Raw genomic sequence first — 13,961 nt, forward strand, 5'->3', positions numbered from 1 at the left:
AACCCAACATGCAAAGAATAGTAAACAGATATATCTACTTTCATATGTTTTCTATTTAAATAAGCTATTTAAATTTTGATCTTGAAATCGTTGACTAATGGCACAAACCTGATTTTAAAGCAAGCTTTCATTTTATGGATAAACATTAGCACATTAAAATGTGCCAGTAAGGGACTGGATATGGTGGCTCACTCCTGTAATCCCAGGGCCGAGGCAGGCGGATCATTTGAGGTCAGGAGTTCCAGACCAGCCTGGCCAACATGGTGAAATCCCATCTCTACTAAAAATACAAAAATTAGCCAGGCATGGTGGTGCAGGCCTATAATCCCAGCTACTCAGGAGGCTGAGGCAGGAGAATCACTTAAACCCAGGAGGTAGAGGTTGCAATGAGCTGAGATTGTATCACTACTCCAGCCTGGGTGACAGAGCCAGACTCTGTCTCAAAGAAAAGTGCCAATGGGACCAAATCTTCCTAAGAGGGTCAATGGACTTTTAAATAGCAAAACTTTGGTTGTTCTGAACTCCAGGAATATGGAGCTAAATAGCCAGAAAGATGCCAATGAAGCTGGCACAGCTGTTAGGATTTCTATTCAGTTCTGCATTTTCCTTTACTATTATTCGGCTTGAAAAACCTAGGGCCCAGACTATAAGAAAAACAAAACAGAATGGAAGCTAAGATGGCCAGTTTTTATAGTAAAAAATCTATTCCAAGGGGACGGGTTGACACTTTCTCTATGTGGAAATAGAGAAAAGTAAATTAAAGAAGAAAAAGCCACACAAGGTATTTTTTTCTGAACATATGTATTTAAAATATTTGTCACTGCATTTTGACTTATTCAAATTGTTTAATATGATATTTGTTGGTTGTATTTTTAGTATAATAGAATTAAAGACATTTTGCATTTTGGCAACCTATTTTGTTCTGGTATCTTGGAGAGTGGAGTGAGGGGAAGATGATCTGAGAAAATTCTGGCATGGGGAGAGATGAGGAATGAGAGTTCTCTTTCACCTTCTAGTGTTCTTGAGAATGCATCTCTTGGGGCTCAGGAAACAATACCCCAAATATGGCACTTTGGCCTGCTGAGTACTTTTTTTTTTTTTTTTTTTTTTTTTGCTTGTTTGTTTTTTTGAGATGGAGTCTCACTCTGTCACCCAGGCTGAAGTGCAGTGGTGTGATCTCGGCTCACTGCAACCTCCACCTCCCAGGTTCAAGTGATTCTCCTGCCTTGGCCTCCCGAGTAGCTGGCGTTACAGGTGCCCACCACCACGCCCGGCTAATTTTTGTATTCTGAGTACTTTGAACTAAAGGAGATTAGAAAGCCTCAGAGGCAGTTTAAGAAGCAAAGTCTCAGGCAGTGGCTCACGCCTGTAATCCCAGCACTTTGGGAGGCCGAGGCAGAAGGATCGCTTGAGCCTAGGAGTTCAAGACCAGACTGAGCAACATAGAGAGACCACATTTCTCCAAAAAATTTTAAAAATAGCTGAATGGGGTGGCACCTACCTGTAGTCCCAGCTACTTGGGAGGCTGAGACACAAGGATCACTTGAGTCTGGGAGATTTAGGCTGCAGTAAGCCCACATCACACCACTAAGCTCCAGCCTGGCAGACAGAGCAAGACCCTGTCTCAAAAACAAACAAAAAACCCCCAAAACAAAGAAGCAAAGTCTTTCTCTGACCTTCTCCCACCTGCTTCCCATCCACCTTTCTTCCCTGAAGTGAGTCATAGAAACCACAATTCCTCTTCCCCACTTTGGGTCATACAAATTAGAATCCCTCTGCCTGCAAAGCGAGCCGTAACATCTAGAAAGGTTACTCTCTCCTTTCTCCCTGGAAGACCTTCATTCCGGAGGGGTCCTGCCTCATGCCAGGGAGGAAAGAATGCTACACAGAGAGGCCAAGAAGAATCTGAACGGACAGGCCTTGCTGGGTTTCCCTCCCTAGTCTCTGACTTTCGTCCAATCACATTTCTACATGGCTGTCCATTCTTTATCAAACCTAAGAATAAAAATAGAACATTTTTTCCTGGGTCTTTGGGTCTTCATTTCTGAAGGCTCCTGTGTCATCACAAAATTCTTTGATTAAATATATTTGTTATGCTTTTCTCTTACTAATCTGTCTTTTGTTATAGGAGTTTTGGCCATGGCCCTTATGATGGGTGAGACAAAGAACTTGGAAATGACATACGAACAGACAGGACTACCTCCATTATCATATATAAGAATAGGAATTATGGGCTGGGCATGATGGCTCACGCCTGTAATCCCAGCACTTTGGGAGGCCAAGACCGGTGGATCACCTGAGGTCAGGAGTTGGAGACTAGCCTGGCCAACATAGTGAAACCCCATCTCTACTAAAAATATAAAAAATTAGCTGAGATGGTGGTGTGCACCTGTAATCCCAGCTACTTGGGAGGCTGAGGCAGGACAATTGCTTGAACCCAGGAGGCAGAAGTTGCAGTGAGCCAAGATCGCACCATTGCACTCCAGCCTGGGCGACAGAGTGAGACTCTGTCTCAAAAAAAAGAAAAAAGGGTTATTAATTTTATTAATCACATGATGGATGGAGGCTTTCTGGGGAGAACAGAGTGGCTCCTAAGCAGGTCCAAGCGTAGCTTGAGAGAGCAGGGAAAGGAGACTGATTGTGCTTTTACTGTGATTAGAGGGTAGGGTTCTTACTTGGCCAAGGCTTGCATGATTTTAACTCACTTTCAGTGCCAAAGGAGGAAGCACTCAGGATTTCTTACCACCTCACCCAGAGGTGGGGAAAGGACAAGGAAGTTGGGGGGCGGGGGGCTTGAAAACTGTCAGCAAACATCAAAAATGAAGTCAGGCTATGATAATAAGAGTTTAAAAACCTCCTGTTTACTTTTTTTCTCTTTCTTTGAAATGGAGTCTCACTATGTTGCCCAGGCTAATTTTGGAACTCCTGGATTCATCTTCTCTACATTACAAGATAATTTTCACTTAAAAAAAGGAACAAGTAACTTAGTGTATTATATTTAATTTTGGCCTCCAAGTTGGAAACATCTCAACTGTCAATTAATGAGGTCTACACTACCACTATGGGACTTGGGACTTGTCTGTCCCTGGTTAGAATGTTTCACTAGGGAAGAGCCTTCAGAATCTTTCTTGTTACTGTTAAATAGTAGCGGGCACATAGTAGACATGTTACAAATATTAAACGGATGGCTGGTGGATAAATGGATGGATGAGTTCAAGAGAGTTGCCACTAGATGGCACTGTTTATCTGGATCTGTGTTGCAAATTTTCACAAGTCTGGGGGAAGGTGGTGGCTATTCGTCTGGATCAAGTCAGTCATGTATGTCTGAACTCCCCTGATCCTGCCCCGTTATGGCTGTTCCTTCATTTCCCGCCAGCCCTCTAGGGGGCTGAGAATCATGACATTTGCTCCTTGGAAATAATCTCAGATATTATCTATTCTATTGCAACTCTCTAAATTGTCAGGTCAACAAAATGGGGGGCAAGCCGTGAAGCACTGCAGTGGGAGTGTAGCGTCAGCAATTGATTTTTCAGATGTCTCAAACTTAGGAGCCAAAAATAACGATAATATGCTGAGCTATTTGTTCATTCAGAAAAAAACAAAAACCAAAAAACAAGAATTTCCTGCAGCAGACTTAACACCTGCATCCTGTGCCCACCATGATCCAGCTCCTGCAGTTACCATGGCCCCACCCTGCAACCTCCCCCGACCTCCATCTGTTGCAGCAGACTCAGAAGGTCCTTCCCTAGACTTACATCTAACATTTACGTTTCTCTCCCCGAGAAGCTGTAAGGATCCCTTGCTTTCTGCAAATCAACTAGGTCTGCCATTTTCATCCTTAAACCTGACCTCCTTCTCCATTTGGCCTTAGGCCCAGCCGACCTGGCCTTGTTTTCCTCATCATAAGCAACAGGTTTTTAAAATCTGAAACATCCTAGCTGCAAATCCCATTAGTGCCTCCATAGAATCCAGTGGTTTTCATTTTATCTAATCCCAGCATTTAACAGCAACTGGGCAGCTCTGCTATATCCAGGCCTGTGGTAGTCTCATTATCATGCATTTTGGCAATTATTCAAAATGCACCTTTTCACATAGAACAAGAGTAAGTCTAAGTCCAATCTAGCCATAATTCATTCACTCATTCAGTAAGCATTTACTACATGTATATTAACATAGAACCGGGTTCTGTCATTGTTTATAAAAACAAATAAAGCATTTCCACTCCCCCAAAGTAGACATGCAATCAGATAAAGTACAATCAAGTACATTAAATGCTTAGTAGTATAATGAAAATAAATAGCAGGGTCCTTTATCAGACTGAAATGAAATATTATTCTGGAATACTGACCACTGCAACTCTGAGTTTTTATGTACAATATAAGAATGCTAAGCTCTACCTACCAGGCTAGTATGAAAACTCGGAGTGAATGTGGATACACAAACATAAAATTTCCTCAGTACAGCTCTTGGCCTACAACAGGTGTTCAATAAGTACTGTTCCCTTTTCCTCCTCTATAATAAAGGTATAAACAAAATTTTGTGGAAACGCAGAGGAGGAAGCTTGTAAGAGTTTCCTGAAAACTCTGCAATCTGGAAGCACAGAAAAAGAAGAAAGTTGTAGGCAGGGGGCAAAGTAAATAGAGAGATGCATCAGCTGGGTCCTCTGGGAAGCAGATCTGAGACAGAGTTAGTGCAAGAGGCTTAGTGGGAAGTAATGCCTATGAAAAATGAAAGAGACTGGAGAAGCGGTATTGGGTGGAAAAGCTCAGACAACGTTACAGATCTGAGTCTCCACCCCCCCAACAGAGAGCTCTGGAGCAATATTGCCTGTTAGAGGAGTCCTGCACTTTGCAGAAATATCCAGGCCCTGGTGCCCCTCCAGGAAGAACATGACCTTAGCTAAAAAGTGGCAGATTCTGGAGGTAGTAACAGCGGAGGCTGTCAGCTCACTGCATTCTTGGCAGTTGAGCAGCAAAATTTTTTCTTGAAAGGAGATCTGAGGGGCACACCTCTGTGTCTGCCACAGTATTTTGTTCTACTTCCTTCTAAGACTTATAGAGTGTCAGTATGTCCAGAGGCTGTGCCAGGCACTTTTTTCATTTATGCTTGCAACAGCTCTTTGAGATGGATAAGATCCCCATGTTTCAGATAGGCAAAGTGTGTTTCAGTCCATACTCTTCCCCAGTCGCCTGCTTAAAACAGCGTCAGTGGTGGTGGTCGTGTCTGAACCAGCAGAAGTTACTCCAGGGAGAGAACCTAACGCAAGATTTGGATGCAGGCAGATACAAGCTGAGGGTAAACTGGAACTGGCAGGTTCTAGTCAAAATAGTAGTGACTACGATGGTTCAATACTCTTGAAAGAGAACTTTCAAAGATAATAATACATGGTTCAATTACCTATGGTGTATTCGGGCTCACGTATTTCGCTTACTTGGAATTTTCCATGACTTTCCATTTGTCTTAGTCACGTCAGGCTGCTCTAACAAATTGTCATAGACTTGGTGGCTTAAACAACAAACACCTGTTTCTCACAGCTTCGCAGGTTGGGAAGTCCAAGATGGAGGCGCTGGCAGGTCTGGAACTTGGTGAGGGCCAGCTTCCTGGTTTACAGATGTCTATCTGACTGTATCCTCACATGGCAGAAAGCAGGAAGACAGGAAGCAAACTCTCTCCTGTGTTTTCCTTTAAGGCCACTAATTCCCATTCATGAAGGCTCTACCCTCAAGACCTAATCACGTCCCAAAGGCCCACCTCCTAATACCATCACAGTGGTGGTTAGGCCTTCAACAGATGAATTTTGGGGAGCATAACATTCCTCTATAACACTATCGGACTCTGAATAAAATGCCTTATCATGGCCTTCAAAGCTCCGCTTGACCTGGCCTTGCCTGAGCCTCTAGCCCAGTGCTTCTCTTGCCCCCCAGGGGACATTTGGCAATGTTTGGGGCCTTTTTTTAGTAGTTTCAGCTTGGGGTGGAGCAGAGGAAAGTGTTACTGGCATCTAGCGGTACAGACCAGGGATGCTGCTTAACATCCTACAACGCACAGGACAGCCCTCAACAAAGAATTGTCAAGCCCAAAATATCAGCAGTGCTGAGGCTGAGAAGCCTGGCTCCCTCCTCTCCTACGGCTTCTCTCTCCTCATTCACTCCTCGCCAGCCACGCTTGCTCAGCGCAGGCCTCGACACATGTTCCCACTCTCTAGAAGCTTGTCTTCCCACCGGTCCTCTCATGCTCACTCAGGTCTTAGCTCAGATGCAACTTCCCCAGACAGGAGGCTGGCAACCTGTTCAAGGCACGTTCCTCCCAACCTCTCCTGTTCTCTTCGCTCCCATCCCCCTGATGTCTTTCTCCATGACACTCACCATGATCCACAAATCCAGATTTATTTGAACTTTGTTGTGCTTCTTTCTTGCTATGCTACGAACTCCACACTGTATCTTCATCCACTAGTAGGTGCTAAGCATATTCTATGTGCTGAAAACATACTTGAGTGAATTAATAACATTTTCCAGAATATGCCTTGGTTTGGGGAAGCTAAATCCCAGATGCATTTAGAGGTAAATTTCATTGCAGTTCAGTTACAGTGTGGCATTTGTCATTAATTTTATTACCGATTGTCCAAATTTTTGACCATCAGCATTTTTTCCAGAGACTGTCTTATAACATTTGCTTTGCTGTGGAGAACACCCTATTATTTCGATGGCCTTTCTTGCTCGCCTGCCCACCCACCTCCTGTACTCCCCCTGGCTACCCTGGCAGTCCTCTTGTCCCTCACAAGCACTAGGCTCAGTCCCCTTCAGGGCTCCACACTTGCTGTTCTCTCTGCCCCTAGACCTTCCCACATGGCTCACTTATTTCAGATCTCAGCTCAAATATGAAATCTCCCCAGAAGCGCTTTCCTGAGCATCTCTCTAGAATCATCACTGCTGTCTCCTTCCTATCCCACTGTCTTTTCTTTTGGATCATATCCACTATTCACTTGTGCACTGTCTCCCCAGCTACAATGTCTGCTTACCGAGGGCAGGACTTTGCCTGTCTTGTTCATGGCATCCCCAGCCCCAAGAATAGGGCCTCTGGTAAAGACTGTTGAGTGAAGAGTTCCAGAACACAGAGAAAGGTACACAGCAGCAGTAATAAGGATGAGCAACCTCTGTGCAGCAACAACTGTCCACCCTCTAAAAAGCTGCTTTCAGAAAGGAAGGAGTAGATTGTCCAATTTTCTCCAGTAAATGCTGCTACCATCTTCTCTGCTAGGAAGGGCTTTTTTTTTTTTAATTTAAATTTAAATTTAAATTTTATTTTTTTTGAGATGGAGTCTCACTCTGTCACCCAGGCTGGAGCACAGTGGCATGATCTCAGCTCACTGTAACCTCCGTCTCCCGGGTTCAAGCGATTCTCCTGCTTCAGCCTCATGAGTGGCTGGGATTACAGGCACCCACCACACCTGGCTAATTTTTGTATTTTTTGGTAGAGATGGGGTTTTGTCATGTTGGCCAGGCTGGTCTTAAACTCCTGACCTCAGGTGATCCACCCCGCCTCGGCCTTCCAAAGTGCTGGGATTACAGGTGTGAGACACTATGTCCTCCCAAAGTGCTGGGATTACAGGTGTGAGCCACCGTGCCCGGCCAGGAAGGGCTTATTTTGAGCCCAACTTGGATGAATTTCTCATGTGTCCTGTGGTATCTCACTGCCTCCTCAGCATGCCACCTTGTTATTTTTACAGAAGGTGTGGTGCCAACAGCAGCTTCTGTGGTGCCAACAGAAGCTCAGGCTACCTGAGCTTCTGGTGGGGAGGAATATTCTGGAAACAGAAGGACACAGCTAGGAGTTACAACTGATCTTATACTCAAATCCCCTCTTGGTCATAACCCTATTATAGTCTTAGGTGTAAGTCTCAGAACTATGAAACACTCTTAGGACATTCTTAATGTCCTAAGAAACTAAGAAAAACTTAGGAAGACTTGTCATATAAGGGAAGAGCCAAATTAATGATGTTCACAGTTCTGAATCATGTCAAATAGATGATCTTCATAGTGGCGTTTTAAATTTTCTCACCATAAGATGAGGACAGAGATCCGCTGTACCGTTCAGTGCAGGGAATGCAATTGGAAAAAACAGGAGGATAATTCTTCTTCAGTACTTTCTCGTCTGAATAGGGCCACATTTTCTTTCTTTTGTTACTAAATGTACAATGTCACATCTATTCTTGTTGCCAGATGAATGTGATTTAGCACAATACTATGTATCCTGTTAGCATTTCTAGGTAAATATGAGTCACTGGTATTATGCTGAGCTGGAGGTTAAATAGAAAGTAATTGACCACAGGCCAGGTGCGGTGGCTCACGCCTGTAATCCCAGCACTTTGGGAGGACACAGTGTCTCACACCTGTAATCCCAGCACTTTGGGAGGCCAAGGTGGGTGGATCATCTAAGTTCAGAGTTTGAGACCAGTGGCCAACATGGTGAAACCCTATATCTACTAAAACCACAAACATTAGCCGGGCAGGATGGGCACCTGTAATCCCAGCTACTTGGGAGGCTGAGGCAGGAGAATTGCTTGAAACCGGGAGGCGGAGGTTGCTGGGAGGTGGATGTTGCAGTGAGCCGAGATCGGGCCACTGCACTTCAGTCTGGGTGACAGAGTGAAACTCCGTCTCCAAAAAAAAAAAAAAAGTAATTAACCACAAAGACAATTACAGTTTAAGTAGGTGTTTACAAGTCTGAGACGGTGGGAAAAGTTGACCTTTTTAAAAAAAAACACCTAACATTCCCTGAAATATCTTGACCTTTAGAGCTGAACTACAATACATGGTTTCATACTTAAGATGAAATTATGCTCATATTAACATCAAAATATCTGATTTATTTTTTGGACTTTCCTAGTCTTTGCAGTCATATTAACAAAATGAAAGAAAAGTAAAAAGTAAAAATACCATAAAGCTATAGATTATGTTTTTTTATTTTTATTTTTTGCATTCTTCTTTTAATTTTATTTTATTTTATTTTATTTTATTTTATTTTTTTTTTTTTTTTTTTTGAGACGGAGTCTCAGGCTGTTGCCCAGGCTGGAGTGCAGTGGCGCGATCTCGGCTCACTGCAAGCTCCGCCTCCCGGGTTCCCGCCATTCTCCTGCCTCAGCCTCCTGAGTAGCTGGGACTACAGGCGCCCGCCACCGCGCCCGGCTAATTTTTTGTATTTTTAGTAGAGACGGGGTTTCACTGTGGTCTCGATCTCCTGACCTTGTGATCCGCCCGCCTCGGCCTCCCAAAGTGCTGGGATTACAGGCTTGAGCCACCGCGCCCGGCCTTTAATTTTATTTTTTAAAATTTTACTTCAAGTTCTGGGATACACGTGCAGAATGTGCAGGTTTGTTACATAGGTATACATGTGCCATGGTGGTTTGCTGCACCGATCATCTAGGTTTTAAACCCCACATGCATTAAGTATTTATCCTAATGCTCTCCCTCCCCTCGTCCTCCACCCCCCGACAGGCCCCCGTGTATGACGTTCCCCTCCCTGTTGTCCATGTGTTCTCATTTTTCAGCTCCCGCTTATGAGTGAGAACATGTGGTGTTTGGTTTTTTGTTCCTGTTTGGATTTTTTACTTTAAAACAACCCATACAAACCTGAGCCATCACTGTCAGATTTTGCTTTCTTACCAGTAGAAGGTGCTAACAACACCATTAAATGTTTTCAGTGTGACAGACTATGAGAAGAAGCCCAGTGAGCTCATGGGGAAATATATTCATCTGTTTATTTTTGCCAAATTTACTGATAGTAGTTTGATGTGAAAAAATAACATACAACAATCTGTTTCCTCTCTAATGGGAAGGCACCTAATTACCCATTTTATTGTTAATATTCAATCTAGAAAAGTGATGAAAATAAAGCATAAAAAATACAATTATCTCTAGACTCAAGTATATAGAATAAACTGAGGTATTCTCTTGGATTTAGTGACAATGCTTCTCAAAATTTGTACCAAGATAAAATATCAGACAGGTGAACAAAAAATGAATGGATAAGATGTTCATCTCAACATTGTTTAAAGTACTATATCATGGCTATATTACATAACTTCATATAGTGGAACACTGTGGCCATAAAAATGATGGTGAAGATTGTGTTTATTGCCATGGAAAGCTATCCATGCAATATTATTGTTGTTATTATTTTAAATAGAGATGCGATATTGCTCTGTTGCCCAGGCTGGAGCACAGTGGTGTGATCACAGCTCACTACAACCTTTAACTACTGGGCTCAAGCAATCCCCCCACCTCAGCCTCCCGAGTAGCTGGGACTACAGGCATCCTCCACTATGCCCTGATAATTACAAAAATTGTTAAGTGACAGGGTCTCACTATATTGCCCAGTCTGGTCTCAAACTCCTAGGCTCAAGCAATCCTCCCGCCTCAGTCTCCTGAGTAGCTGAGACTATAGGCATGTGCTACCATGTCCAGCTGATGTAATATTATTAAGTTAAAAATGCAGGCTACAGCTCTTTTTCATGGTGCCCTGAAAGCGATCAGCTGCTTCAAGATGAAGCTGAACATCTCCTTCCCAGCCACTGGCTGCCAGAAACTCATTGAAGTGGACAATGGACACAAACTTCATACTTTTTATGAGAAGCGTGTGGCCACAGAAGTTGCTGCTGATGCTCTGGGTAAAGACTGGAAGGGTTATGTGGTCTGAATCAGCGGTGGGAACAACAAACAAGGTTTCCCTATGAATCAGGGTGTCTTGACCAATGGCCGTGTCCACCTGCTACTGAATAAAAGGCATTCCTGTTACAGACCAAGGAGAACTGGAAAAAGAAAGTGAAAATCTGCTTGTGGTTGCATTGTGGATTCCAATCTGAGCATTCTCTACTTGGTTATTGTAAAAAAAAGGAGAGAAGGATATTCCTGGACTGACTGATACTATGGTGCCTTGTCGCCTCGGGCCCAAAAGAGCTAGCTGAATCTGCAAACTTTTCAGTCTCTCTAAATATGATGATGTCCACCAGTGTGTTGTAAGAAAGCTGCTAAACAAAGAAGGTAAGAAACCTAGGACCAAATCACCCAAGATTCAGTATCTTGTTACTTACTCCACGTGTACTGCAGCACAAACGGTGGCGTATTGCTCTGAAGAAACAGAGAATTAAGAAAAATAAGGAAGTGGCTACCGAATATGCTAAACTTTTGGCCAAGAGAATGAAGGAAGCTAAAGAGAAGCACCAAGAACAGATTGACAAGAGACGCAGACTCTCCTCTCTGCGAGCTTCTACTTCCAAGTCTGAATCTAGTCAAAAATAAGATTTTTTGAGTAACAAATAAATAAGACAGACTAAAAAAAATGCAGGTTACAAAATTGTCATTTAATGTCTCATTTAAATAAAGATATGATACAGAAAAGCATGGCAGATATTCACTGAAATGATGATTGTCTCTAGATAATGTGATTATTTGTGATCCTTATTATCTGGTTGTGTAACCTTGAGAAAAAAACTTAGCCCTTCCATACCTCTCAGTTTCGTCATCAGCAAAATGGTGGCAATAATATTTCCTACCTCATGGGTAACATGAGGAATTCAACACATTTATATATGTAAAGCATTTAAAAGAGTGCTGAACACATCATGCATACTAAAAAACTATTAGCTATCATATTCATTATCCTAATTGTCCATATTTTCTAATCTTATGATTGTGTATGTGTTAATTTTATAACCAGTAAAGACAATAAACTACCTTTTTTTTCAAAAAGATAGCTCTCACAGAGGAGGAGGGAATTAAATTCATTCCTATCTATACGAATAGTGGCCGGGCACGGTGGCTCACACCTGTAATCCCAGCACTTTGGGAGGCCAAGGCAGGTGGATCACCTGAGGTCAGGAGTTCAAGACCAGCCTGGCCAACATGGCGAAACCCTGTCTCTACTAAAAATACAAAACATAGCCGGGCATGGTGGCGGACAACTGTAATCCCAGCTACATGCAAGGCTGAGGCAGAAGAATTGCTCGAACCCAGGAGGCAGAGGTTGCAGTGAGCGAGATCATGCCACTGCACTCCAGTCTGGCGACAGAGTAAGACTCTGCCAAAAAAATATATATATATATAGTAAGTCACTTAATTTCCATTTACCCCAAAAGTTAAAATGGTCAGATGCTTTTTAAAAAATTATTATTATACTTTTTATTATACTTTATTATAGGTATATGTATGCCATGTTGGTATGCTGCACCCATCAACTCATCATTTACATTAGGTATTTCTCCTAATGCTATCCCTCCCCCAGCCCCCAACCCCCTGAGAGACCCCAGTGTGTGATGTTCTCCACCCTGTGTCTAAGTGTTCTCACTGTTCAATTCTTGCCTATGAATGAGAACATCTGGTGTTTGGTTTTCTGTCTTTGTGGTAGTTTGCTGAGAATGATGGTTTCCAGCTTCATCCATGTCCCTACAAAGGACATGAACTCATCCTTTTTTATGGCTGCGTAGTATTCCATGGTATATATGTGCCACATTTTCTTAATGCAGTCTATCATTCATGGGCATTTGGGATGGTTCCAAGTCTTTCCTATTGTGAATAGTGCCGAAATAAACATACGTGTGCGTGTGTCTTTATAGTAGCATGATTTATAATCCTTTCGTTATATACCTAGTAATGGGATCACTGGGTCAAATGGTATTTCTAGTTCTAGATCCTTGAGGAATCGCCACACTATCTTCCACAGTGGTTGAACTAATTGACACTCCTACCAATAGTACAGAAGCGTTCCTATTTGTCCACATCCTCTCCAGTATCTGTCATTTCCTGACTTTTTAATGATCGCCATTCTAATTGGCATGAGATGGTATCTGACTGTGGTTTCGATTTGCATTTCTCTGATGACCAGTGATGGTAAGCATTTTTTCATGTGAGTTCTAATTTGATTGCACTGTGGTCTGAGAGACTGTTTCTTGTGATTTCTGTTATTTTACATTTGCTGAGGAGTGCTTCACTTCCAATTATGTGGTCAATTTTGGAAAAAGCGTGATGTGGTGCTGAGAAGAATGTATATTCTGTTGATTTGGGATGGAGAGTTCTGTAGATGTCTATTATGTCTGCTTGGTGCAGAGCTGAGTTCAAGTCCTGGATATCCTTGTTAACCTTCTGTCTTGTTGATCTGTCTGATGTTGACAGTGGGTTGTTAAACTCTCCCATTATTATTGTGGGGGAGTCTAAGTCTCTTTGTAGGTCTCTAAGGACTTGCTTTATGAATCTGGGTGCTCCTGTATTGGGTGCATATATATTTAGGATTGTTAGCTCTTCTTGTTGAATTGATCTCTTTACCATTATGTAATGGCCTTCTTTGTCTCTTTTTGATCTTTGTTGGTTTAAAGTCTGTTTTATCAGAGACTAGAATTGCAACCCCTGCTTTTTTTTTTTTTGCTTTCCATTTGCTTGGTAGATCTTCCTTCATCCCTTTGAGTCTATGTGTGTATCTGCACATGAGATGGGTCTGCTGAATAAAGCACCCTGATGGTCTTGACTCTTTATCCAGTTTGCCAATCTGTGTCTTTTAACTGGGGCATTTAACCCATTTACATTTAAGGTTAATATTGCTATATGTGAATTTGATTCTGCCGTTATGATGTTAGCTGGTTATTTTGCCCATTAGTTGATACAGTTTCTTCCTAGCATCGATGGTCTTTACAGTTTGGCATGTTTTTGCAGTGGCTGGTACCGGTTGTTTCTTTCCATGTTTAGTGCTTCCTTCAGGAGCTCTTGTAGGGCAGGCCTGGTGGTGACAAAATCTCTCAGCATTTGCTTGTCTGTAAAGGATTTTATTTCTCTTTCACTTCTGGTTATGAAATTGGCTGGATATGAAATTCTGGGTTGAAAATTCTTTTCTTTAAGAATGTTGAGTAATAGCCCTCACTCTCTTCTGGCTTGTAGGGTGTCTGCCAAGAGATCCACTGTTAGTCTGAGGGGCTT

General features: G+C 42.6%; 1 pseudogene; it reads left to right on the forward strand.

The window, feature by feature from the left end:
* Positions 1-10,521: 10,521 nt before the first annotated feature.
* Positions 10,522-11,297, forward strand: LOC126936010 (40S ribosomal protein S6-like; annotated as a pseudogene).
* Positions 11,298-13,961: the final 2,664 nt, after the last annotated feature.

This window comes from Macaca thibetana, chromosome 14 (genome assembly GCF_024542745.1).
Source record: "Macaca thibetana thibetana isolate TM-01 chromosome 14, ASM2454274v1, whole genome shotgun sequence".
Classification (NCBI taxonomy): domain Eukaryota; kingdom Metazoa; phylum Chordata; class Mammalia; order Primates; family Cercopithecidae; genus Macaca; species Macaca thibetana.